This window comes from Delphinus delphis, chromosome 19 (assembly GCF_949987515.2).
Source record: "Delphinus delphis chromosome 19, mDelDel1.2, whole genome shotgun sequence".
Classification (NCBI taxonomy): Eukaryota; Metazoa; Chordata; class Mammalia; order Artiodactyla; family Delphinidae; genus Delphinus; species Delphinus delphis.
Window position 1 is genome coordinate 38,764,538 of NC_082701.1, and position 25,515 is coordinate 38,790,052.

The 25,515-nt window shown below is 66.5% G+C and overlaps 10 non-coding genes across 10 annotated transcripts; all 10 read right to left on the minus strand.

Annotated features, from left to right (window-relative positions):
• Positions 1–10: 10 nt before the first annotated feature.
• LOC132415516 (5S ribosomal RNA) lies at positions 11–129 on the minus strand. The gene has a single exon (XR_009517247.1). It is a non-coding gene; the product is annotated as a 5S ribosomal RNA (ribosomal RNA).
• Positions 130–2,829: 2,700 nt separating this feature from the next.
• LOC132415517 (5S ribosomal RNA) lies at positions 2,830–2,948 on the minus strand. The gene has a single exon (XR_009517248.1). It is a non-coding gene; the product is annotated as a 5S ribosomal RNA (ribosomal RNA).
• Positions 2,949–5,648: 2,700 nt separating this feature from the next.
• LOC132415518 (5S ribosomal RNA) lies at positions 5,649–5,767 on the minus strand. The gene has a single exon (XR_009517249.1). It is a non-coding gene; the product is annotated as a 5S ribosomal RNA (ribosomal RNA).
• A 2,699-nt stretch (positions 5,768–8,466) lies between these two features.
• Positions 8,467–8,585, minus strand: LOC132415519 (5S ribosomal RNA). The gene has a single exon (XR_009517250.1). It is a non-coding gene; the product is annotated as a 5S ribosomal RNA (ribosomal RNA).
• A 2,699-nt stretch (positions 8,586–11,284) lies between these two features.
• LOC132415520 (5S ribosomal RNA) lies at positions 11,285–11,403 on the minus strand. Its single transcript, XR_009517251.1, has one exon. It is a non-coding gene; the product is annotated as a 5S ribosomal RNA (ribosomal RNA).
• A 2,700-nt stretch (positions 11,404–14,103) lies between these two features.
• Positions 14,104–14,222, minus strand: LOC132415522 (5S ribosomal RNA). Its single transcript, XR_009517253.1, has one exon. It is a non-coding gene; the product is annotated as a 5S ribosomal RNA (ribosomal RNA).
• Positions 14,223–16,921: 2,699 nt separating this feature from the next.
• Positions 16,922–17,040, minus strand: LOC132415523 (5S ribosomal RNA). The gene has a single exon (XR_009517254.1). It is a non-coding gene; the product is annotated as a 5S ribosomal RNA (ribosomal RNA).
• Positions 17,041–19,739: 2,699 nt separating this feature from the next.
• Positions 19,740–19,858, minus strand: LOC132415524 (5S ribosomal RNA). Its single transcript, XR_009517255.1, has one exon. It is a non-coding gene; the product is annotated as a 5S ribosomal RNA (ribosomal RNA).
• Positions 19,859–22,557: 2,699 nt separating this feature from the next.
• LOC132415558 (5S ribosomal RNA) lies at positions 22,558–22,676 on the minus strand. Its single transcript, XR_009517288.1, has one exon. It is a non-coding gene; the product is annotated as a 5S ribosomal RNA (ribosomal RNA).
• A 2,699-nt stretch (positions 22,677–25,375) lies between these two features.
• LOC132415559 (5S ribosomal RNA) lies at positions 25,376–25,494 on the minus strand. The gene has a single exon (XR_009517289.1). It is a non-coding gene; the product is annotated as a 5S ribosomal RNA (ribosomal RNA).
• Positions 25,495–25,515: the final 21 nt, after the last annotated feature.

Here is a 25,515-nt window from a genome sequence, read left to right on the forward strand (position 1 = left end):
GGAGGCAAAAAGCCTACAGCACCCGGTATTCCCAGGCGGTCTCCCATCCAAGTACTAACCAGGCCCGACCCTGCTTAGCTTCCGAGATCAGACGAGATCGGGCGCGTTCAGGGTGGTATGGCCGTAGACGGGGGCGGGGGCCGCGGGCTGCCTCTTGAGCCGCAGTTTCGCTGGCGCTGGCGCCTTAACGCCAGCCTGGCGGCCGGCCCGCCCCGGCAGGGCCCCCTCGCCCGCCCAGGCAGGGGGAACGGAGGTCTCGGGTATCGGGCGGCGGCGGAGGGTTTGGCGACCACCTCCCAGCCCAGGGCGGCCGTGACCCGGCAAACCCTTCGGCGCTTGGCGCCCCGCCCAAGATCCCGCACGTCGCCCACAGGGACGTGGCCCCGGAGGCTTCAGGGCCCGGGGCCCGCGGTCCCTTGGGCATCGGCCCTGCCCGCCCACGCGGCGCTAGGCGCAGCCCGGCCGCAGCCCGGGCCGGCCCTCCTGCCCGACAGCAGCTGGCCCGAAGCCACTGGGAGCCACCATTGAGTCGCCACGGCCCCTCAGCCCCGGCAAGGCCACCCCTGCCCCACACCCCCCGCCGAGCTCAGGACCCCGGCCCTGGTGGCCGGCAGGCCCGGGGAAGCGGCCCCTGCCCTCGATCCCGCTCCCGCACCCGGCCGCGGTGACACGCCAGAGGGGCGGGGTGGGGGGGGGTGGGCTTTTGTCGGAGGGAGCTGTGGAGGGACACACCGGCACACAGGTGGCGGCGCCGGGGCTGGGCGCCGGTGGGGGCGGCCAGGTGCAGGTCGAGGGGCTCGCGGGCCGAAAGGACGGCAGCTGGGCCCGCGGCGGAGTCTGGGTCTGGAGGGCTCTGAGCCTCCATCCGCTCTGGTGCCTCGGGGCTACCGGCCCGAAGCCTGGTAGCGCGACACCCCACCGGCCCACAGACGTAGCCTCCCCAGCTGTGCTCACAGCGAGTCCAACCGCAGCCTGCACCCCTCCACGGGACACTTGGATTACTCCCGCGATCCCCACGAGGTGCGGCACCCGGCGGCCGAATGGGCTGAGATCTTGCCCTTGCGGCGCCCCGTGGCCACCTCCGCCTCCCTCACGGTACTGGCCGAGGCCTCGGACCAGCGGGCCCCGGCTCCCAGCTCAGCGCTGCTCCTCCGCCCCTCTCACCTCCTGCCCGACGTCCAGGCTACCGAGCACCCTCCACCCCCGCCCACCTTCATGCCACTCAGCCGGAACCCAGGAGGCAATGCCAACTACCAGGTGTATGACAGTCTGGTGCTGAAGCGGCAACCGCAGGAGGACCAAGCGCGGGCCAACTCGCTGCTACCTTCCACCTCGGCCTCCAGGCCCTCTCTGCACGGGAGCCAGACTGGGAAAATGAACTTACCAGCAGCAAATGGGGGCGGGGGCAGGGGCAGGGGGCGGCAGGGCATGGAGAGAGGAATAAAGAGCGCCAGAGTCCAGGAAACATTGGTGGTCTGTGGCTTGGAAGCGCCACTCCTTCTGCCAGCCTGGGTCCCTGCGCTTGGCTTCCTGCAATAAGAAGCCAGTGTCCCCTTCTTGGCCTGAGGGTCCCTTTGGTTTAGTGGCCACAGTTCTGCCAGCAGGCCCCTCCTGGTCCTATACCATGCACTAAGTACATCTGCAGCTGCAGACTCCAAACCCCTGGTCTCTGGGCACCTCCTCTGTGTCTCAGCTGTCCCTGTCCACAGAGAGCCTCATACAAGAAGTTGCTTCCAAACTGGGAGGTTCCACATCTGGGCAGGTCCAGCTCCAGGCCCAGTGAAGGGCATGAAGAAGGCTGAGGCTCTGGACTCCAGCCAGGCCTTCAGCAGGCCTCTGAGGCCCAGGTCTTCCTAGTCTCAAGAGGGGCCAAGAGACGCAATGTGTCATTTGAACAAGTGAGTCAGTGGGCGGTGAGCGAATGAATGACCGCTCGAGGGGATGTATGCCGGCCACCGGGCCCCGTTTGACTGTCCAGGCTCAGCTTACCTGACCCTGGTTACCAGGGAATGCCACTCTGGGCCCTCCTTTTCATCCCCCTCCCTCACTGTGACCTCACCACCTGCCCCATTATGACCCAGTCTGGCTCCCAGTTAAAACTGGAGGGCAGGGGGCCCAGGCAGTCCTGGGACCAACGGCCATGGGTGAGCGAAACTACTACCGAGCCGAGCCGTTCACTGGCCCCATCCCCAGGAAATGCCAGGAGCAAGGATACTCAATTCTTCTGATCCCGGTCAGCTTCATCTTGCTCAACGTGGGGATCAACGTGGTGACTATGGTCAGGGCAGGATCTGTGCAGCGCGGTTGGGGGAGCCCTGGGGTCTTGAAGGGGCTGAGGTGGGAGGGCTGCTGGGGTGTGACCGGACAAGGGTTGGATTTCAGGGCTCACCCTGCTCCCGGCCTCCCCCCTCCCCTTCTTCCCTCAACTCTGGAGGCATCTGAAGAGATTCTTGCGGGCACTTTTCAATCGTATTTTCCACAAAGGTGAGTGGGCGCCGGCGTGGGTTCAGGGGATGTGGGCCTGTCCCCTTTCTTCTATCCCTGCCTTGATTCTCAGCCCCTCAGGAACCCAGGCCCTGACCCATCTCGCCTTTCCCCACAGACAAGCAAGCCAGCTGTGTAGGCAGCCATCGCATGTGCATGCGCTGCTCCGTGGATCCCAAGAACCTGTGCTCAAGAGTTTCTTCCCGCTTCTGCCATCGCCCAAGCTTCCCACTCGGGCAGGCAAACCACCTTGACTACTGCCTGCAGCGGGGCCCGGCGGGAGCGGAGCCGGCGGCCCCCGCCGCGGGCCAGTAAAGGAAAAGGCGGGCGGAGCGGGAGGCAAAAAGCCTACAGCACCCGGTATTCCCAGGCGGTCTCCCATCCAAGTACTAACCAGGCCCGACCCTGCTTAGCTTCCGAGATCAGACGAGATCGGGCGCGTTCAGGGTGGTATGGCCGTAGACGGGGGTGGGGGCCGCGGGCTGCCCCTTGAGCCGCAGTTTCGCTGGCGCTGGCGCCTTAACGCCAGCCTGGCGGCCGGCCCGCCCCGGCAGGGCCCCCTCGCCCGCCCAGGCAGGGGGAACGGAGGTCTCGGGTATCGGGCGGCGGCGGAGGGTTTGGCGACCACCTCCCAGCCCAGGGCGGCCGTGACCCGGCAAGCCCTTCGGCGCTTGGCGCCCCGCCCAAGATCCCGCACGTCGCCCACAGGGACGTGGCCCCGGAGGCTTCAGGGCCCGGGGCCCGCGGTCCCTTGGGCATCGGCCCTGCCCGCCCACGCGGCGCTAGGCGCAGCCCGGCCGCAGCCCGGGCCGGCCCTCCTGCCCGACAGCAGCTGGCCCGAAGCCACTGGGAGCCACCATTGAGTCGCCACGGCCCCTCAGCCCCGGCAAGGCCACCCTTGCCCCCACAGCCCCCGCCGAGCTCAGGACCCCGCCCCTGGTGGCCGGCAGGCCCGGGGAAGCGGCCCCTGCCCTCGATCCCGCTCCCGCACCCGGCCGCGGTGACACGCCAGAGGGGCGGGGTGGGGGTGTTGGGCTTTTGTAGGAGGGAGCTGTGGAGGGACACACCGGCACACAGGTGGCGGCGCCGGGGCTGGGCGCCGGTGGGGGCTGCCAGGTGCAGGTCGAGGGGCTCGCGGGCCGAAAGGACGGCAGCTGGGCCCGCGGCGGAGTCTGGGTCTGGAGGGCTCTGAGCCTCCATCCGCTCTGGTGCCTCGGGGCTACCGGCCCGAAGCCTGGTAGCGCGACACCCCACCGGCCCACAGACGTAGCCTCCCCAGCTGTGCTCACAGCGAGTCCAACCGCAGCCTGCACCCCTCCACGGGACACTTGGATTACTCCCGCGATCCCCACGAGGTGCGGCACCCGGCGGCCGAATGGGCTGAGATCCTGCCCTTGCGGCGCCCCGTGGCCACCTCCGCCTCCCTCACGGTACTGGCCGAGGCCTCGGACCAGCGGGCCCCGGCTCCCAGCTCAGCGCTGCTCCTCCGCCCCTCTCACCTCCTGCCCGACGTCCAGGCTACCGAGCACCCTCCACCCCCGCCCACCTTCATGCCACTCAGCCGGAACCCAGGAGGCAATGCCAACTACCAGGTGTATGACAGTCTGGTGCTGAAGCGGCAACCGCAGGAGGACCAAGCGCGGGCCAACTCGCTGCTACCTTCCACCTCGGCCTCCAGGCCCTCTCTGCACGGGAGCCAGACTGGGAAAATGAACTTACCAGCAGCAAATGGGGGCGGGGGCAGGGGCAGGGGGCGGCAGGGCATGGAGAGAGGAATAAAGAGCGCCAGAGTCCAGGAAACATTGGTGGTCTGTGGCTTGGAAGCGCCACTCCTTCTGCCAGCCTGGGTCCCTGCGCTTGGCTTCCTGCAATAAGAAGCCAGTGTCCCCTTCTTGGCCTGAGGGTCCCTTTGGTTTAGTGGCCACAGTTCTGCCAGCAGGCCCCTCCTGGTCCTATACCATGCACTAAGTACATCTGCAGCTGCAGACTCCAAACCCCTGGTCTCTGGGCACCTCCTCTGTGTCTCAGCTGTCCCTGTCCACAGAGAGCCTCATACAAGAAGTTGCTTCCAAACTGGGAGGTTCCACATCTGGGCAGGTCCAGCTCCAGGCCCAGTGAAGGGCATGAAGAAGGCTGAGGCTCTGGACTCCAGCCAGGCCTTCAGCAGGCCTCTGAGGCCCAGGTCTTCCTAGTCTCAAGAGGGGCCAAGAGACGCAATGTGTCATTTGAACAAGTGAGTCAGTGGGCGGTGAGCGAATGAATGACCGCTCGAGGGGATGTATGCCGGCCACCGGGCCCCGTTTGACTGTCCAGGCTCAGCTTACCTGACCCTGGTTACCAGGGAATGCCACTCTGGGCCCTCCTTTTCATCCCCCTCCCTCACTGTGACCTCACCACCTGCCCCATTATGACCCAGTCTGGCTCCCAGTTAAAACTGGAGGGCAGGGGGCCCAGGCAGTCCTGGGACCAACGGCCATGGGTGAGCGAAACTACTACCGAGCCGAGCCGTTCACTGGCCCCATCCCCAGGAAATGCCAGGAGCAAGGATACTCAATTCTTCTGATCCCGGTCAGCTTCATCTTGCTCAACGTGGGGATCAACGTGGTGACTATGGTCAGGGCAGGATCTGTGCAGCGCGGTTGGGGGAGCCCTGGGGTCTTGAAGGGGCTGAGGTGGGAGGGCTGCTGGGGTGTGACCGGACAAGGGTTGGATTTCAGGGCTCACCCTGCTCCCGGCCTCCCCCCTCCCCTTCTTCCCTCAACTCTGGAGGCATCTGAAGAGATTCTTGCGGGCACTTTTCAATCGTATTTTCCACAAAGGTGAGTGGGCGCCGGCGTGGGTTCAGGGGATGTGGGCCTGTCCCCTTTCTTCTATCCCTGCCTTGATTCTCAGCCCCTCAGGAACCCAGGCCCTGACCCATCTCGCCTTTCCCCACAGACAAGCAAGCCAGCTGTGTAGGCAGCCATCGCATGTGCATGCGCTGCTCCGTGGATCCCAAGAACCTGTGCTCAAGAGTTTCTTCCCGCTTCTGCCATCGCCCAAGCTTCCCGCTCGGGCAGGCAAACCACCTTGACTACTGCCTGCAGCGGGGCCCGGCGGGGGCGGAGCCGGCGGCCCCCGCCGCGGGCCAGTAAAGGAGAAGGCGGGCGGAGCGGGAGGCAAAAAGCCTACAGCACCCGGTATTCCCAGGCGGTCTCCCATCCAAGTACTAACCAGGCCCGACCCTGCTTAGCTTCCGAGATCAGACGAGATCGGGCGCGTTCAGGGTGGTATGGCCGTAGACGGGGGTGGGGGCCGCGGGCTGCCTCTTGAGCCGCAGTTTCGCTGGCGCTGGCGCCTTAACGCCAGCCTGGCGGCCGGCCCGCCCCGGCAGGGCCCCCTCGCCCGCCCACTCAGGGGGAACGGAGGTCTCGGGTATCGGGCGGCGGCGGAGGGTTTGGCGACCACCTCCCAGCCCAGGGCGGCCGTGACCCGGCAAACCCTTCCGCGCTTGGCGCCCCGCCCAAGATCCCGCACGTCGCTCACAGGGACGTGGCCCCGGAGGCTTCAGGGCCCGGGGCCCGCGGTCCCTTGGGCATCGGCCCTGCCCGCCCACGCGGCGCTAGGCGCAGCCCGGCCGCAGCCCGGGCCGGCCCTCCTGCCCGACAGCAGCTGGCCCGAAGCCACTGGGAGCCACCATTGAGTCGCCACGGCCCCTCAGCCCCGGCAAGGCCACCCCTGCCCCACACCCCCCGCCGAGCTCAGGACCCCGCCCCTGGTGGCCGGCAGGCCCGGGGAAGCGGCCCCTGCCCTCGATCCCGCTCCCGCACCCGGCCGCGGGGACACGCCAGAGGGGCGGGGTGGGGGTGGGTGGGCTTTTGTCGGAGGGAGCTGTGGAGGGACACACCGGCACACAGGTGGCGGCGCCGGGGCTGGGCGCCGGTGGGGGCGGCCAGGTGCAGGTCGAGGGGCTCGCGGGCCGAAAGGACGGCAGCTGGGCCCGCGGCGGAGTCTGGGTCTGGAGGGCTCTGAGCCTCCATCCGCTCTGGTGCCTCGGGGCTACCGGCCCGAAGCCTGGTAGCGCGACACCCCACCGGCCCACAGACGTAGCCTCCCCAGCTGTGCTCACAGCGAGTCCAACCGCAGCCTGCATCCCTCCACGGGACACTTGGATTACTCCCGCGATCCCCACGAGGTGCGGCACCCGGCGGCCGAATGGGCTGAGATCCTGCCCTTGCGGCGCCCCGTGGCCACCTCCGCCTCCCTCACGGTACTGGCCGAGGCCTCGGACCAGCGGGCCCCGGCTCCCAGCTCAGCGCTGCTCCTCCGCCCCTCTCACCTCCTGCCCGACGTCCAGGCTACCGAGCACCCTCCACCCCCGCCCACCTTCATGCCACTCAGCCGGAACCCAGGAGGCAATGCCAACTACCAGGTGTATGACAGTCTGGTGCTGAAGCGGCAACCGCAGGAGGACCAAGCGCGGGCCAACTCGCTGCTACCTTCCACCTCGGCCTCCAGGCCCTCTCTGCACGGGAGCCAGACTGGGAAAATGAACTTACCAGCAGCAAATGGGGGCGGGGGCAGGGGCAGGGGGCGGCAGGGCATGGAGAGAGGAATAAAGAGCGCCAGAGTCCAGGAAACATTGGTGGTCTGTGGCTTGGAAGCGCCACTCCTTCTGCCAGCCTGGGTCCCTGCGCTTGGCTTCCTGCAATAAGAAGCCAGTGTCCCCTTCTTGGCCTGAGGGTCCCTTTGGTTTAGTGGCCACAGTTCTGCCAGCAGGCCCCTCCTGGTCCTATACCATGCACTAAGTACATCTGCAGCTGCAGACTCCAAACCCCTGGTCTCTGGGCACCTCCTCTGTGTCTCAGCTGTCCCTGTCCACAGAGAGCCTCATACAAGAAGTTGCTTCCAAACTGGGAGGTTCCACATCTGGGCAGGTCCAGCTCCAGGCCCAGTGAAGGGCATGAAGAAGGCTGAGGCTCTGGACTCCAGCCAGGCCTTCAGCAGGCCTCTGAGGCCCAGGTCTTCCTAGTCTCAAGAGGGGCCAAGAGACGCAATGTGTCATTTGAACAAGTGAGTCAGTGGGCGGTGAGCGAATGAATGACCGCTCGAGGGGATGTATGCCGGCCACCGGGCCCCGTTTGACTGTCCAGGCTCAGCTTACCTGACCCTGGTTACCAGGGAATGCCACTCTGGGCCCTCCTTTTCATCCCCCTCCCTCACTGTGACCTCACCACCTGCCCCATTATGACCCAGTCTGGCTCCCAGTTAAAACTGGAGGGCGGGGGCCCAGGCAGTCCTGGGACCAACGGCCATGGGTGAGCGAAACTACTACCGAGCCGAGCCGTTCACTGGCCCCATCCCCAGGAAATGCCAGGAGCAAGGATACTCAATTCTTCTGATCCCGGTCAGCTTCATCTTGCTCAACATGGGGATCAACGTGGTGACTATGGTCAGGGCAGGATCTGTGCAGCGCGGTTGGGGGAGCCCTGGGGTCTTGAAGGGGCTGAGGTGGGAGGGCTGCTGGGGTGTGACCGGACAAGGGTTGGATTTCAGGGCTCACCCTGCTCCCGGCCTCCCCCCTCCCCTTCTTCCCTCAACTCTGGAGGCATCTGAAGAGATTCTTGCGGGCACTTTTCAATCGTATTTTCCACAAAGGTGAGTGGGCGCCGGCGTGGGTTCAGGGGATGTGGGCCTGTCCCCTTTCTTCTATCCCTGCCTTGATTCTCAGCCCCTCAGGAACCCAGGCCCTGACCCATCTCGCCTTTCCCCACAGACAAGCAAGCCAGCTGTGTAGGCAGCCATCGCATGTGCATGCGCTGCTCCGTGGATCCCAAGAACCTGTGCTCAAGAGTTTCTTCCCGCTTCTGCCATCGCCCAAGCTTCCCGCTCGGGCAGGCAAACCACCTTGACTACTGCCTGCAGCGGGGCCCGGCGGGGGCGGAGCCGGCGGCCCCCGCCGCGGGCCAGTAAAGGAGAAGGCGGGCGGAGCGGGAGGCAAAAAGCCTACAGCACCCGGTATTCCCAGGCGGTCTCCCATCCAAGTACTAACCAGGCCCGACCCTGCTTAGCTTCCGAGATCAGACGAGATCGGGCGCGTTCAGGGTGGTATGGCCGTAGACGGGGGTGGGGGCCGCGGGCTGCCTCTTGAGCCGCAGTTTCGCTGGCGCTGGCGCCTTAACGCCAGCCTGGCGGCCGGCCCGCCCCGGCAGGGCCCCCTCGCCCGCCCAGGCAGGGGGAACGGAGGTCTCGGGTATCGGGCGGCGGCGGAGGGTTTGGCGACCACCTCCCAGCCCAGGGCGGCCGTGACCCGGCAAACCCTTCCGCGCTTGGCGCCCCGCCCAAGATCCCGCACGTCGCTCACAGGGACGTGGCCCCGGAGGCTTCAGGGCCCGGGGCCCGCGGTCCCTTGGGCATCGGCCCTGCCCGCCCACGCGGCGCTAGGCGCAGCCCGGCCGCAGCCCGGGCCGGCCCTCCTGCCCGACAGCAGCTGGCCCGAAGCCACTGGGAGCCACCATTGAGTCGCCACGGCCCCTCAGCCCCGGCAAGGCCACCCTTGCCCCCACAGCCCCCGCCGAGCTCAGGACCCCGCCCCTGGTGGCCGGCAGGCCCGGGGAAGCGGCCCCTGCCCTCGATCCCGCTCCCGCACCCGGCCGCGGTGACACGCCAGAGGGGCGGGGTGGGGGTGTTGGGCTTTTGTAGGAGGGAGCTGTGGAGGGACACACCGGCACACAGGTGGCGGCGCCGGGGCTGGGCGCCGGTGGGGGCTGCCAGGTGCAGGTCGAGGGGCTCGCGGGCCGAAAGGACGGCAGCTGGGCCCGCGGCGGAGTCTGGGTCTGGAGGGCTCTGAGCCTCCATCCGCTCTGGTGCCTCGGGGCTACCGGCCCGAAGCCTGGTAGCGCGACACCCCACCGGCCCACAGACGTAGCCTCCCCAGCTGTGCTCACAGCGAGTCCAACCGCAGCCTGCACCCCTCCACGGGACACTTGGATTACTCCCGCGATCCCCACGAGGTGCGGCACCCGGCGGCCGAATGGGCTGAGATCCTGCCCTTGCGGCGCCCCGTGGCCACCTCCGCCTCCCTCACGGTACTGGCCGAGGCCTCGGACCAGCGGGCCCCGGCTCCCAGCTCAGCGCTGCTCCTCCGCCCCTCTCACCTCCTGCCCGACGTCCAGGCTACCGAGCACCCTCCACCCCCGCCCACCTTCATGCCACTCAGCCGGAACCCAGGAGGCAATGCCAACTACCAGGTGTATGACAGTCTGGTGCTGAAGCGGCAACCGCAGGAGGACCAAGCGCGGGCCAACTCGCTGCTACCTTCCACCTCGGCCTCCAGGCCCTCTCTGCACGGGAGCCAGACTGGGAAAATGAACTTACCAGCAGCAAATGGGGGCGGGGGCAGGGGCAGGGGGCGGCAGGGCATGGAGAGAGGAATAAAGAGCGCCAGAGTCCAGGAAACATTGGTGGTCTGTGGCTTGGAAGCGCCACTCCTTCTGCCAGCCTGGGTCCCTGCGCTTGGCTTCCTGCAATAAGAAGCCAGTGTCCCCTTCTTGGCCTGAGGGTCCCTTTGGTTTAGTGGCCACAGTTCTGCCAGCAGGCCCCTCCTGGTCCTATACCATGCACTAAGTACATCTGCAGCTGCAGACTCCAAACCCCTGGTCTCTGGGCACCTCCTCTGTGTCTCAGCTGTCCCTGTCCACAGAGAGCCTCATACAAGAAGTTGCTTCCAAACTGGGAGGTTCCACATCTGGGCAGGTCCAGCTCCAGGCCCAGTGAAGGGCATGAAGAAGGCTGAGGCTCTGGACTCCAGCCAGGCCTTCAGCAGGCCTCTGAGGCCCAGGTCTTCCTAGTCTCAAGAGGGGCCAAGAGACGCAATGTGTCATTTGAACAAGTGAGTCAGTGGGCGGTGAGCGAATGAATGACCGCTCGAGGGGATGTATGCCGGCCACCGGGCCCCGTTTGACTGTCCAGGCTCAGCTTACCTGACCCTGGTTACCAGGGAATGCCACTCTGGGCCCTCCTTTTCATCCCCCTCCCTCACTGTGACCTCACCACCTGCCCCATTATGACCCAGTCTGGCTCCCAGTTAAAACTGGAGGGCGGGGGCCCAGGCAGTCCTGGGACCAACGGCCATGGGTGAGCGAAACTACTACCGAGCCGAGCCGTTCACTGGCCCCATCCCCAGGAAATGCCAGGAGCAAGGATACTCAATTCTTCTGATCCCGGTCAGCTTCATCTTGCTCAACATGGGGATCAACGTGGTGACTATGGTCAGGGCAGGATCTGTGCAGCGCGGTTGGGGGAGCCCTGGGGTCTTGAAGGGGCTGAGGTGGGAGGGCTGCTGGGGTGTGACCGGACAAGGGTTGGATTTCAGGGCTCACCCTGCTCCCGGCCTCCCCCCTCCCCTTCTTCCCTCAACTCTGGAGGCATCTGAAGAGATTCTTGCGGGCACTTTTCAATCGTATTTTCCACAAAGGTGAGTGGGCGCCGGCGTGGGTTCAGGGGATGTGGGCCTGTCCCCTTTCTTCTATCCCTGCCTTGATTCTCAGCCCCTCAGGAACCCAGGCCCTGACCCATCTCGCCTTTCCCCACAGACAAGCAAGCCAGCTGTGTAGGCAGCCATCGCATGTGCATGCGCTGCTCCGTGGATCCCAAGAACCTGTGCTCAAGAGTTTCTTCCCGCTTCTGCCATCGCCCAAGCTTCCCGCTCGGGCAGGCAAACCACCTTGACTACTGCCTGCAGCGGGGCCCGGCGGGGGCGGAGCCGGCGGCCCCCGCCGCGGGCCAGTAAAGGAGAAGGCGGGCGGAGCGGGAGGCAAAAAGCCTACAGCACCCGGTATTCCCAGGCGGTCTCCCATCCAAGTACTAACCAGGCCCGACCCTGCTTAGCTTCCGAGATCAGACGAGATCGGGCGCGTTCAGGGTGGTATGGCCGTAGACGGGGGTGGGGGCCGCGGGCTGCCTCTTGAGCCGCAGTTTCGCTGGCGCTGGCGCCTTAACGCCAGCCTGGCGGCCGGCCCGCCCCGGCAGGGCCCCCTCGCCCGCCCAGGCAGGGGGAACGGAGGTCTCGGGTATCGGGCGGCGGCGGAGGGTTTGGCGACCACCTCCCAGCCCAGGGCGGCCGTGACCCGGCAAACCCTTCCGCGCTTGGCGCCCCGCCCAAGATCCCGCACGTCGCTCACAGGGACGTGGCCCCGGAGGCTTCAGGGCCCGGGGCCCGCGGTCCCTTGGGCATCGGCCCTGCCCGCCCACGCGGCGCTAGGCGCAGCCCGGCCGCAGCCCGGGCCGGCCCTCCTGCCCGACAGCAGCTGGCCCGAAGCCACTGGGAGCCACCATTGAGTCGCCACGGCCCCTCAGCCCCGGCAAGGCCACCCTTGCCCCCACAGCCCCCGCCGAGCTCAGGACCCCGCCCCTGGTGGCCGGCAGGCCCGGGGAAGCGGCCCCTGCCCTCGATCCCGCTCCCGCACCCGGCCGCGGTGACACGCCAGAGGGGCGGGGTGGGGGTGTTGGGCTTTTGTAGGAGGGAGCTGTGGAGGGACACACCGGCACACAGGTGGCGGCGCCGGGGCTGGGCGCCGGTGGGGGCTGCCAGGTGCAGGTCGAGGGGCTCGCGGGCCGAAAGGACGGCAGCTGGGCCCGCGGCGGAGTCTGGGTCTGGAGGGCTCTGAGCCTCCATCCGCTCTGGTGCCTCGGGGCTACCGGCCCAAAGCCTGGTAGCGCGACACCCCACCGGCCCACAGACGTAGCCTCCCCAGCTGTGCTCACAGCGAGTCCAACCGCAGCCTGCACCCCTCCACGGGACACTTGGATTACTCCCGCGATCCCCACGAGGTGCGGCACCCGGCGGCCGAATGGGCTGAGATCCTGCCCTTGCGGCGCCCCGTGGCCACCTCCGCCTCCCTCACGGTACTGGCCGAGGCCTCGGACCAGCGGGCCCCGGCTCCCAGCTCAGCGCTGCTCCTCCGCCCCTCTCACCTCCTGCCCGACGTCCAGGCTACCGAGCACCCTCCACCCCCGCCCACCTTCATGCCACTCAGCCGGAACCCAGGAGGCAATGCCAACTACCAGGTGTATGACAGTCTGGTGCTGAAGCGGCAACCGCAGGAGGACCAAGCGCGGGCCAACTCGCTGCTACCTTCCACCTCGGCCTCCAGGCCCTCTCTGCACGGGAGCCAGACTGGGAAAATGAACTTACCAGCAGCAAATGGGGGCGGGGGCAGGGGCAGGGGGCGGCAGGGCATGGAGAGAGGAATAAAGAGCGCCAGAGTCCAGGAAACATTGGTGGTCTGTGGCTTGGAAGCGCCACTCCTTCTGCCAGCCTGGGTCCCTGCGCTTGGCTTCCTGCAATAAGAAGCCAGTGTCCCCTTCTTGGCCTGAGGGTCCCTTTGGTTTAGTGGCCACAGTTCTGCCAGCAGGCCCCTCCTGGTCCTATACCATGCACTAAGTACATCTGCAGCTGCAGACTCCAAACCCCTGGTCTCTGGGCACCTCCTCTGTGTCTCAGCTGTCCCTGTCCACAGAGAGCCTCATACAAGAAGTTGCTTCCAAACTGGGAGGTTCCACATCTGGGCAGGTCCAGCTCCAGGCCCAGTGAAGGGCATGAAGAAGGCTGAGGCTCTGGACTCCAGCCAGGCCTTCAGCAGGCCTCTGAGGCCCAGGTCTTCCTAGTCTCAAGAGGGGCCAAGAGACGCAATGTGTCATTTGAACAAGTGAGTCAGTGGGCGGTGAGCGAATGAATGACCGCTCGAGGGGATGTATGCCGGCCACCGGGCCCCGTTTGACTGTCCAGGCTCAGCTTACCTGACCCTGGTTACCAGGGAATGCCACTCTGGGCCCTCCTTTTCATCCCCCTCCCTCACTGTGACCTCACCACCTGCCCCATTATGACCCAGTCTGGCTCCCAGTTAAAACTGGAGGGCAGGGGGCCCAGGCAGTCCTGGGACCAACGGCCATGGGTGAGCGAAACTACTACCGAGCCGAGCCGTTCACTGGCCCCATCCCCAGGAAATGCCAGGAGCAAGGATACTCAATTCTTCTGATCCCGGTCAGCTTCATCTTGCTCAACGTGGGGATCAACGTGGTGACTATGGTCAGGGCAGGATCTGTGCAGCGCGGTTGGGGGAGCCCTGGGGTCTTGAAGGGGCTGAGGTGGGAGGGCTGCTGGGGTGTGACCGGACAAGGGTTGGATTTCAGGGCTCACCCTGCTCCCGGCCTCCCCCCTCCCCTTCTTCCCTCAACTCTGGAGGCATCTGAAGAGATTCTTGCGGGCACTTTTCAATCGTATTTTCCACAAAGGTGAGTGGGCGCCGGCGTGGGTTCAGGGGATGTGGGCCTGTCCCCTTTCTTCTATCCCTGCCTTGATTCTCAGCCCCTCAGGAACCCAGGCCCTGACCCATCTCGCCTTTCCCCACAGACAAGCAAGCCAGCTGTGTAGGCAGCCATCGCATGTGCATGCGCTGCTCCGTGGATCCCAAGAACCTGTGCTCAAGAGTTTCTTCCCGCTTCTGCCATCGCCCAAGCTTCCCGCTCGGGCAGGCAAACCACCTTGACTACTGCCTGCAGCGGGGCCCGGCGGGGGCGGAGCCGGCGGCCCCCGCCGCGGGCCAGTAAAGGAGAAGGCGGGCGGAGCGGGAGGCAAAAAGCCTACAGCACCCGGTATTCCCAGGCGGTCTCCCATCCAAGTACTAACCAGGCCCGACCCTGCTTAGCTTCCGAGATCAGACGAGATCGGGCGCGTTCAGGGTGGTATGGCCGTAGACGGGGGTGGGGGCCGCGGGCTGCCTCTTGAGCCGCAGTTTCGCTGGCGCTGGCGCCTTAACGCCAGCCTGGCGGCCGGCCCGCCCCGGCAGGGCCCCCTCGCCCGCCCACTCAGGGGGAACGGAGGTCTCGGGTATCGGGCGGCGGCGGAGGGTTTGGCGACCACCTCCCAGCCCAGGGCGGCCGTGACCCGGCAAACCCTTCCGCGCTTGGCGCCCCGCCCAAGATCCCGCACGTCGCTCACAGGGACGTGGCCCCGGAGGCTTCAGGGCCCGGGGCCCGCGGTCCCTTGGGCATCGGCCCTGCCCGCCCACGCGGCGCTAGGCGCAGCCCGGCCGCAGCCCGGGCCGGCCCTCCTGCCCGACAGCAGCTGGCCCGAAGCCACTGGGAGCCACCATTGAGTCGCCACGGCCCCTCAGCCCCGGCAAGGCCACCCCTGCCCCACACCCCCCGCCGAGCTCAGGACCCCGGCCCTGGTGGCCGGCAGGCCCGGGGAAGCGGCCCCTGCCCTCGATCCCGCTCCCGCACCCGGCCGCGGGGACACGCCAGAGGGGCGGGGTGGGGGTGGGTGGGCTTTTGTCGGAGGGAGCTGTGGAGGGACACACCGGCACACAGGTGGCGGCGCCGGGGCTGGGCGCCGGTGGGGGCGGCCAGGTGCAGGTCGAGGGGCTCGCGGTCCGAAAGGACGGCAGCTGGGCCCGCGGCGGAGTCTGGGTCTGGAGGGCTCTGAGCCTCCATCCGCTCTGGTGCCTCGGGGCTACCGGCCCGAAGCCTGGTAGCGCGACACCCCACCGGCCCACAGACGTAGCCTCCCCAGCTGTGCTCACAGCGAGTCCAACCGCAGCCTGCATCCCTCCACGGGACACTTGGATTACTCCCGCGATCCCCACGAGGTGCGGCACCCGGCGGCCGAATGGGCTGAGATCCTGCCCTTGCGGCGCCCCGTGGCCACCTCCGCCTCCCTCACGGTACTGGCCGAGGCCTCGGACCAGCGGGCCCCGGCTCCCAGCTCAGCGCTGCTCCTCCGCCCCTCTCACCTCCTGCCCGACGTCCAGGCTACCGAGCACCCTCCACCCCCGCCCACCTTCATGCCACTCAGCCGGAACCCAGGAGGCAATGCCAACTACCAGGTGTATGACAGTCTGGTGCTGAAGCGGCAACCGCAGGAGGACCAAGCGCGGGCCAACTCGCTGCTACCTTCCACCTCGGCCTCCAGGCCCTCTCTGCACGGGAGCCAGACTGGGAAAATGAACTTACCAGCAGCAAATGGGGGCGGGGGCAGGGGCAGGGGGCGGCAGGGCATGGAGAGAGGAATAAAGAGCGCCAGAGTCCAGGAAACATTGGTGGTCTGTGGCTTGGAAGCGCCACTCCTTCTGCCAGCCTGGGTCCCTGCGCTTGGCTTCCTGCAATAAGAAGCCAGTGTCCCCTTCTTGGCCTGAGGGTCCCTTTGGTTTAGTGGCCACAGTTCTGCCAGCAGGCCCCTCCTGGTCCTATACCATGCACTAAGTACATCTGCAGCTGCAGACTCCAAACCCCTGGTCTCTGGGCACCTCCTCTGTGTCTCAGCTGTCCCTGTCCACAGAGAGCCTCATACAAGAAGTTGCTTCCAAACTGGGAGGTTCCACATCTGGGCAGGTCCAGCTCCAGGCCCAGTGAAGGGCATGAAGAAGGCTGAGGCTCTGGACTCCAGCCAGGCCTTCAGCAGGCCTCTGAGGCCCAGGTCTTCCTAGTCTCAAGAGGGGCCAAGAGACGCAATGTGTCATTTGAACAAGTGAGTCAGTGGGCGGTGAGCGAATGAATGACCGCTCGAGGGGATGTATGCCGGCCACCGGGCCCCGTTTGACTGTCCAGGCTCAGCTTACCTGACCCTGGTTACCAGGGAATGCCACTCTGGGCCCTCCTTTTCATCCCCCTCCCTCACTGTGACCTCACCACCTGCCCCATTATGACCCAGTCTGGCTCCCAGTTAAAACTGGAGGGCGGGGGCCCAGGCAGTCCTGGGACCAACGGCCATGGGTGAGCGAAACTACTACCGAGCCGAGCCGTTCACTGGCCCCATCCCCAGGAAATGCCAGGAGCAAGGATACTCAATTCTTCTGATCCCGGTCAGCTTCATCTTGCTCAACATGGGGATCAACGTGGTGACTATGGTCAGGGCAGGATCTGTGCAGCGCGGTTGGGGGAGCCCTGGGGTCTTGAAGGGGCTGAGGTGGGAGGGCTGCTGGGGTGTGACCGGACAAGGGTTGGATTTCAGGGCTCACCCTGCTCCCGGCCTCCCCCCTCCCCTTCTTCCCTCAACTCTGGAGGCATCTGAAGAGATTCTTGCGGGCACTTTTCAATCGTATTTTCCACAAAGGTGAGTGGGCGCCGGCGTGGGTTCAGGGGATGTGGGCCTGTCCCCTTTCTTCTATCCCTGCCTTGATTCTCAGCCCCTCAGGAACCCAGGCCCTGACCCATCTCGCCTTTCCCCACAGACAAGCAAGCCAGCTGTGTAGGCAGCCATCGCATGTGCATGCGCTGCTCCGTGGATCCCAAGAACCTGTGCTCAAGAGTTTCTTCCCGCTTCTGCCATCGCCCAAGCTTCCCGCTCGGGCAGGCAAACCACCTTGACTACTGCCTGCAGCGGGGCCCGGCGGGGGCGGAGCCGGCGGCCCCCGCCGCGGGCCAGTAAAGGAGAAGGCGGGCGGAGCGGGAGGCAAAAAGCCTACAGCACCCGGTATTCCCAGGCGGTCTCCCATCCAAGTACTAACCAGGCCCGACCCTGCTTAGCTTCCGAGATCAGACGAGATCGGGCGCGTTCAGGGTGGTATGGCCGTAGACGGGGGTGGGGGCCGCGGGCTGCCTCTTGAGCCGCAGTTTCGCTGGCGCTGGCGCCTTAACGCCAGCCTGGCGGCCGGCCCGCCCCGGCAGGGCCCCCTCGCCCGCCCAGGCAGGGGGAACGGAGGTCTCGGGTATCGGGCGGCGGCGGAGGGTTTGGCGACCACCTCCCAGCCCAGGGCGGCCGTGACCCGGCAAACCCTTCCGCGCTTGGCGCCCCGCCCAAGATCCCGCACGTCGCTCACAGGGACGTGGCCCCGGAGGCTTCAGGGCCCGGGGCCCGCGGTCCCTTGGGCATCGGCCCTGCCCGCCCACGCGGCGCTAGGCGCAGCCCGGCCGCAGCCCGGGCCGGCCCTCCTGCCCGACAGCAGCTGGCCCGAAGCCACTGGGAGCCACCATTGAGTCGCCACGGCCCCTCAGCCCCGGCAAGGCCACCCCTGCCCCACACCCCCCGCCGAGCTCAGGACCCCGCCCCTGGTGGCCGGCAGGCCCGGGGAAGCGGCCCCTGCCCTCGATCCCGCTCCCGCACCCGGCCGCGGTGACACGCCAGAGGGGCGGGGTGGGGGGGGTGGACTTTTGTCGGAGGGAGCTGTGGAGGGACACACCAGCACACAGGTGGCGGCGCCGGGGCTGGGCGCCGGTGGGGGCGGCCAACTGCAGGTCGAGGGGCTTGCGGGCCGAAAGGACGGCAGCTGGGCCCGCGGCGGAGTCTGGGTCTGGAGGGCTCTGAGCCTCCATCCGCTCTGGTGCCTCGGGGCTACCGGCCCGAAGCCTGGTAGCGCGACACCCCACCGGCCCACAGACGTAGCCTCCCCAGCTGTGCTCACAGCGAGTGCAACCGCAGCCTGCATCCCTCCACGGGACACTTGGATTACTCCCGCGATCCCCACGAGGTGCGGCACCCGGCGGCCGAATGGGCTGAGATCCTGCCCTTGCGGCGCCCCGTGGCCACCTCCGCCTCCCTCACGGTACTGGCCGAGGCCTCGGACCAGCGGGCCCCGGCTCCCAGCTCAGCGCTGCTCCTCCGCCCCTCTCACCTCCTGCCCGACGTCCAGGCTACCGAGCACCCTCCACCCCCGCCCACCTTCATGCCACTCAGCCGGAACCCAGGAGGCAATGCCAACTACCAGGTGTATGACAGTCTGGTGCTGAAGCGGCAACCGCAGGAGGACCAAGCGCGGGCCAACTCGCTGCTACCTTCCACCTCGGCCTCCAGGCCCTCTCTGCACGGGAGCCAGACTGGGAAAATGAACTTACCAGCAGCAAATGGGGGCAGGGGCAGGGGCAGGGGGCGGCAGGGCATGGAGAGAGGAATAAAGAGCGCCAGAGTCCAGGAAACATTGGTGGTCTGTGGCTTGGAAGCGCCACTCCTTCTGCCAGCCTGGGTCCCTGCGCTTGGCTTCCTGCAATAAGAAGCCAGTGTCCCCTTCTTGGCCTGAGGGTCCCTTTGGTTTAGTGGCCACAGTTCTGCCAGCAGGCCCCTCCTGGTCCTATACCATGCACTAAGTACATCTGCAGCTGCAGACTCCAAACCCCTGGTCTCTGGGCACCTCCTCTGTGTCTCAGCTGTCCCTGTCCACAGAGAGCCTCATACAAGAAGTTGCTTCCAAACTGGGAGGTTCCACATCTGGGCAGGTCCAGCTCCAGGCCCAGTGAAGGGCATGAAGAAGGCTGAGGCTCTGGACTCCAGCCAGGCCTTCAGCAGGCCTCTGAGGCCCAGGTCTTCCTAGTCTCAAGAGGGGCCAAGAGACGCAATGTGTCATTTGAACAAGTGAGTCAGTGGGCGGTGAGCGAATGAATGACCGCTCGAGGGGATGTATGCCGGCCACCGGGCCCCGTTTGACTGTCCAGGCTCAGCTTACCTGACCCTGGTTACCAGGGAATGCCACTCTGGGCCCTCCTTTTCATCCCCCTCCCTCACTGTGACCTCACCACCTGCCCCATTATGACCCAGTCTGGCTCCCAGTTAAAACTGGAGGGCAGGGGGCCCAGGCAGTCCTGGGACCAACGGCCATGGGTGAGCGAAACTACTACCGAGCCGAGCCGTTCACTGGCCCCATCCCCAGGAAATGCCAGGAGCAAGGATACTCAATTCTTCTGATCCCGGTCAGCTTCATCTTGCTCAACGTGGGGATCAACGTGGTGACTATGGTCAGGGCAGGATCTGTGCAGCGCGGTTGGGGGAGCCCTGGGGTCTTGAAGGGGCTGAGGTGGGAGGGCTGCTGGGGTGTGACCGGACAAGGGTTGGATTTCAGGGCTCACCCTGCTCCCGGCCTCCCCCCTCCCCTTCTTCCCTCAACTCTGGAGGCATCTGAAGAGATTCTTGCGGGCACTTTTCAATCGTATTTTCCACAAAGGTGAGTGGGCGCCGGCGTGGGTTCAGGGGATGTGGGCCTGTCCCGTTTCTTCTATCCCTGCCTTGATTCTCAGCCCCTCAGGAACCGAGGCCCTGACCCATCTCGCCTTTCCCCACAGACAAGCAAGCCAGCTGTGTAGGCAGCCATCGCATGTGCATGCGCTGCTCCGTGGATCCCAAGAACCTGTGCTCAAGAGTTTCTTCCCGCTTCTGCCATCGCCCAAGCTTCCCGCTCGGGCAGGCAAACCACCTTGACTACTGCCTGCAGCGGGGCCCGGCGGGGGCGGAGCCGGCGGCCCCCGCCGCGGGCCAGTAAAGGAGAAGGCGGGCGGAGCGGGAGGCAAAAAGCCTACAGCACCCGGTATTCCCAGGCGGTCTCCCATCCAAGTACTAACCAGGCCCGACCCTGCTTAGCTTCCGAGATCAGACGAGATCGGGCGCGTTCAGGGTGGTATGGCCGTAGACGGGGGCGGGGGCCGCGGGCTGCCTCTTGAGCCGCAGTTTCGCTGGCGCTGGCGCCTTAACGCCAGCCTGGCGGCCGGCCCGCCCCGGCAGGGCCCCCTCGCCCGCCCAGGCAGGGGGAACGGAGGTCTCGGGTATCGGGCGGCGGCGGAGGGTTTGGCGACCACCTCCCAGCCCAGGGCGGCCGTGACCCGGCAAACCCTTCCGCGCTTGGCGCCCCGCCCAAGATCCCGCACGTCGCTCACAGGGACGTGGCCCCGGAGGCTTCAGGGCCCGGGGCCCGCGGTCCCTTGGGCATCGGCCCTGCCCGCCCACGCGGCGCTAGGCGCAGCCCGGCCGCAGCCCGGGCCGGCCCTCCTGCCCGACAGCAGCTGGCCCGAAGCCACTGGGAGCCACCATTGAGTCGCCACGGCCCCTCAGCCCCGGCAAGGCCACCCCTGCCCCACACCCCCCGCCGAGCTCAGGACCCCGCCCCTGGTGGCCGGCAGGCCCGGGGAAGCGGCCCCTGCCCTCGATCCCGCTCCCGCACCCGGCCGCGGGGACACGCCAGAGGGGCGGGGTGGGGGGGGGTGGGCTTTTGTCGGAGGGAGCTGTGGAGGGACACACCGGCACACAGGTGGCGGCGCCGGGGCTGGGCGCCGGTGGGGGCGGCCAGGTGCAGGTCGAGGGGCTCGCGGGCCGAAAGGACGGCAGCTGGGCCCGCGGCGGAGTCTGGGTCTGGAGGGCTCTGAGCCTCCATCCGCTCTGGTGCCTCGGGGCTACCGGCCCGAAGCCTGGTAGCACGACACCCCACCGGCCCACAGACGTAGCCTCCCCAGCTGTGCTCACAGCGAGTCCAACCGCAGCCTGCACCCCTCCACGGGACACTTGGATTACTCCCGCGATCCCCACGAGGTGCGGCACCCGGCGGCCGAATGGGCTGAGATCCTGCCCTTGCGGCGCCCCGTGGCCACCTCCGCCTCCCTCACGGTACTGGCCGAGGCCTCGGACCAGCGGGCCCCGGCTCCCAGCTCAGCGCTGCTCCTCCGCCCCTCTCACCTCCTGCCCGACGTCCAGGCTACCGAGCACCCTCCACCCCCGCCCACCTTCATGCCACTCAGCCGGAACCCAGGAGGCAATGCCAACTACCAGGTGTATGACAGTCTGGTGCTGAAGCGGCAACCGCAGGAGGACCAAGCGCGGGCCAACTCGCTGCTACCTTCCACCTCGGCCTCCAGGCCCTCTCTGCACGGGAGCCAGACTGGGAAAATGAACTTACCAGCAGCAAATGGGGGCGGGGGCAGGGGCAGGGGGCGGCAGGGCATGGAGAGAGGAATAAAGAGCGCCAGAGTCCAGGAAACATTGGTGGTCTGTGGCTTGGAAGCGCCACTCCTTCTGCCAGCCTGGGTCCCTGCGCTTGGCTTCCTGCAATAAGAAGCCAGTGTCCCCTTCTTGGCCTGAGGGTCCCTTTGGTTTAGTGGCCACAGTTCTGCCAGCAGGCCCCTCCTGGTCCTATACCATGCACTAAGTACATCTGCAGCTGCAGACTCCAAACCCCTGGTCTCTGGGCACCTCCTCTGTGTCTCAGCTGTCCCTGTCCACAGAGAGCCTCATACAAGAAGTTGCTTCCAAACTGGGAGGTTCCACATCTGGGCAGGTCCAGCTCCAGGCCCAGTGAAGGGCATGAAGAAGGCTGAGGCTCTGGACTCCAGCCAGGCCTTCAGCAGGCCTCTGAGGCCCAGGTCTTCCTAGTCTCAAGAGGGGCCAAGAGACGCAATGTGTCATTTGAACAAGTGAGTCAGTGGGCGGTGAGCGAATGAATGACCGCTCGAGGGGATGTATGCCGGCCACCGGGCCCCGTTTGACTGTCCAGGCTCAGCTTACCTGACCCTGGTTACCAGGGAATGCCACTCTGGGCCCTCCTTTTCATCCCCCTCCCTCACTGTGACCTCACCACCTGCCCCATTATGACCCAGTCTGGCTCCCAGTTAAAACTGGAGGGCGGGGGCCCAGGCAGTCCTGGGACCAACGGCCATGGGTGAGCGAAACTACTACCGAGCCGAGCCGTTCACTGGCCCCATCCCCAGGAAATGCCAGGAGCAAGGATACTCAATTCTTCTGATCCCGGTCAGCTTCATCTTGCTCAACGTGGGGATCAACGTGGTGACTATGGTCAGGGCAGGATCTGTGCAGCGCGGTTGGGGGAGCCCTGGGGTCTTGAAGGGGCTGAGGTGGGAGGGCTGCTGGGGTGTGACCGGACAAGGGTTGGATTTCAGGGCTCACCCTGCTCCCGGCCTGCCCCCTCCCCTTCTTCCCTCAACTCTGGAGGCATCTGAAGAGATTCTTGCGGGCACTTTTCAATCGTATTTTCCACAAAGGTGAGTGGGCGCCGGCGTGGGTTCAGGGGATGTGGGCCTGTCCCCTTTCTTCTATCCCTGCCTTGATTCTCAGCCCCTCAGGAACCCAGGCCCTGACCCATCTCGCCTTTCCCCACAGACAAGCAAGCCAGCTGTGTAGGCAGCCATCGCATGTGCATGCGCTGCTCCGTGGATCCCAAGAACCTGTGCTCAAGAGTTTCTTCCCGCTTCTGCCATCGCCCAAGCTTCCCGCTCGGGCAGGCAAACCACCTTGACTACTGCCTGCAGCGGGGCCCGGCGGGGGCGGAGCCGGCGGCCCCCGCCGCGGGCCAGTAAAGGAGAAGGCGGGCGGAGCGGGAGGCAAAAAGCCTACAGCACCCGGTATTCCCAGGCGGTCTCCCATCCAAGTACTAACCAGGCCCGACCCTGCTTAGCTTCCGAGATCAGACGAGATAGGGCGCGTTCAGGGTGGTATGGCCGTAGACGGGGGCGGGGGCCGCGGGCTGCCTCTTGAGCCGCAGTTTCGCTGGCGCTGGCGCCTTAACGCCAGCCTGGCGGCCGGCCCGCCCCGGCAGGGCCCCCTCGCCCGCCCAGGCAGGGGGAACGGAGGTCTCGGGTATCGGGCGGCGGCGGAGGGTTTGGCGACCACCTCCCAGCCCAGGGCGGCCGTGACCCGGCAAACCCTTCCGCGCTTGGCGCCCCGCCCAAGATCCCGCACGTCGCTCACAGGGACGTGGCCCCGGAGGCTTCAGGGCCCGGGGCCCGCGGTCCCTTGGGCATCGGCCCTGCCCGCCCACGCGGCGCTAGGCGCAGCCCGGCCGCAGCCCGGGCCGGCCCTCCTGCCCGACAGCAGCTGGCCCGAAGCCACTGGGAGCCACCATTGAGTCGCCACGGCCCCTCAGCCCCGGCAAGGCCACCCCTGCCCCACACCCCCCGCCGAGCTCAGGACCCCGGCCCTGGTGGCCGGCAGGCCCGGGGAAGCGGCCCCTGCCCTCGATCCCGCTCCCGCACCCGGCCGCGGGGACACGCCAGAGGGGCGGGGTGGGGGGGGGTGGGCTTTTGTCGGAGGGAGCTGTGGAGGGACACACCGGCACACAGGTGGCGGCGCCGGGGCTGGGCGCCGGTGGGGGCGGCCAGGTGCAGGTCGAGGGGCTCGCGGGCCGAAAGGACGGCAGCTGGGCCCGCGGCGGAGTCTGGGTCTGGAGGGCTCTGAGCCTCCATCCGCTCTGGTGCCTCGGGGCTACCGGCCCGAAGCCTGGTAGCACGACACCCCACCGGCCCACAGACGTAGCCTCCCCAGCTGTGCTCACAGCGAGTCCAACCGCAGCCTGCACCCCTCCACGGGACACTTGGATTACTCCCGCGATCCCCACGAGGTGCGGCACCCGGCGGCCGAATGGGCTGAGATCCTGCCCTTGCGGCGCCCCGTGGCCACCTCCGCCTCCCTCACGGTACTGGCCGAGGCCTCGGACCAGCGGGCCCCGGCTCCCAGCTCAGCGCTGCTCCTCCGCCCCTCTCACCTCCTGCCCGACGTCCAGGCTACCGAGCACCCTCCACCCCCGCCCACCTTCATGCCACTCAGCCGGAACCCAGGAGGCAATGCCAACTACCAGGTGTATGACAGTCTGGTGCTGAAGCGGCAACCGCAGGAGGACCAAGCGCGGGCCAACTCGCTGCTACCTTCCACCTCGGCCTCCAGGCCCTCTCTGCACGGGAGCCAGACTGGGAAAATGAACTTACCAGCAGCAAATGGGGGCGGGGGCAGGGGCAGGGGGCGGCAGGGCATGGAGAGAGGAATAAAGAGCGCCAGAGTCCAGGAAACATTGGTGGTCTGTGGCTTGGAAGCGCCACTCCTTCTGCCAGCCTGGGTCCCTGCGCTTGGCTTCCTGCAATAAGAAGCCAGTGTCCCCTTCTTGGCCTGAGGGTCCCTTTGGTTTAGTGGCCACAGTTCTGCCAGCAGGCCCCTCCTGGTCCTATACCATGCACTAAGTACATCTGCAGCTGCAGACTCCAAACCCCTGGTCTCTGGGCACCTCCTCTGTGTCTCAGCTGTCCCTGTCCACAGAGAGCCTCATACAAGAAGTTGCTTCCAAACTGGGAGGTTCCACATCTGGGCAGGTCCAGCTCCAGGCCCAGTGAAGGGCATGAAGAAGGCTGAGGCTCTGGACTCCAGCCAGGCCTTCAGCAGGCCTCTGAGGCCCAGGTCTTCCTAGTCTCAAGAGGGGCCAAGAGACGCAATGTGTCATTTGAACAAGTGAGTCAGTGGGCGGTGAGCGAATGAATGACCGCTCGAGGGGATGTATGCCGGCCACCGGGCCCCGTTTGACTGTCCAGGCTCAGCTTACCTGACCCTGGTTACCAGGGAATGCCACTCTGGGCCCTCCTTTTCATCCCCCTCCCTCACTGTGACCTCACCACCTGCCCCATTATGACCCAGTCTGGCTCCCAGTTAAAACTGGAGGGCGGGGGCCCAGGCAGTCCTGGGACCAACGGCCATGGGTGAGCGAAACTACTACCGAGCCGAGCCGTTCACTGGCCCCATCCCCAGGAAATGCCAGGAGCAAGGATACTCAATTCTTCTGATCCCGGTCAGCTTCATCTTGCTCAACGTGGGGATCAACGTGGTGACTATGGTCAGGGCAGGATCTGTGCAGCGCGGTTGGGGGAGCCCTGGGGTCTTGAAGGGGCTGAGGTGGGAGGGCTGCTGGGGTGTGACCGGACAAGGGTTGGATTTCAGGGCTCACCCTGCTCCCGGCCTGCCCCCTCCCCTTCTTCCCTCAACTCTGGAGGCATCTGAAGAGATTCTTGCGGGCACTTTTCAATCGTATTTTCCACAAAGGTGAGTGGGCGCCGGCGTGGGTTCAGGGGATGTGGGCCTGTCCCCTTTCTTCTATCCCTGCCTTGATTCTCAGCCCCTCAGGAACCCAGGCCCTGACCCATCTCGCCTTTCCCCACAGACAAGCAAGCCAGCTGTGTAGGCAGCCATCGCATGTGCATGCGCTGCTCCGTGGATCCCAAGAACCTGTGCTCAAGAGTTTCTTCCCGCTTCTGCCATCGCCCAAGCTTCCCGCTCGGGCAGGCAAACCACCTTGACTACTGCCTGCAGCGGGGCCCGGCGGGGGCGGAGCCGGCGGCCCCCGCCGCGGGCCAGTAAAGGAGAAGGCGGGCGGAGCGGGAGGCAAAAAGCCTACAGCACCCGGTATTCCCAGGCGGTCTCCCATCCAAGTACTAACCAGGCCCGACCCTGCTTAGCTTCCGAGATCAGACGAGATAGGGCGCGTTCAGGGTGGTATGGCCGTAGACGGGGGCGGGGGCCGCGGGCTG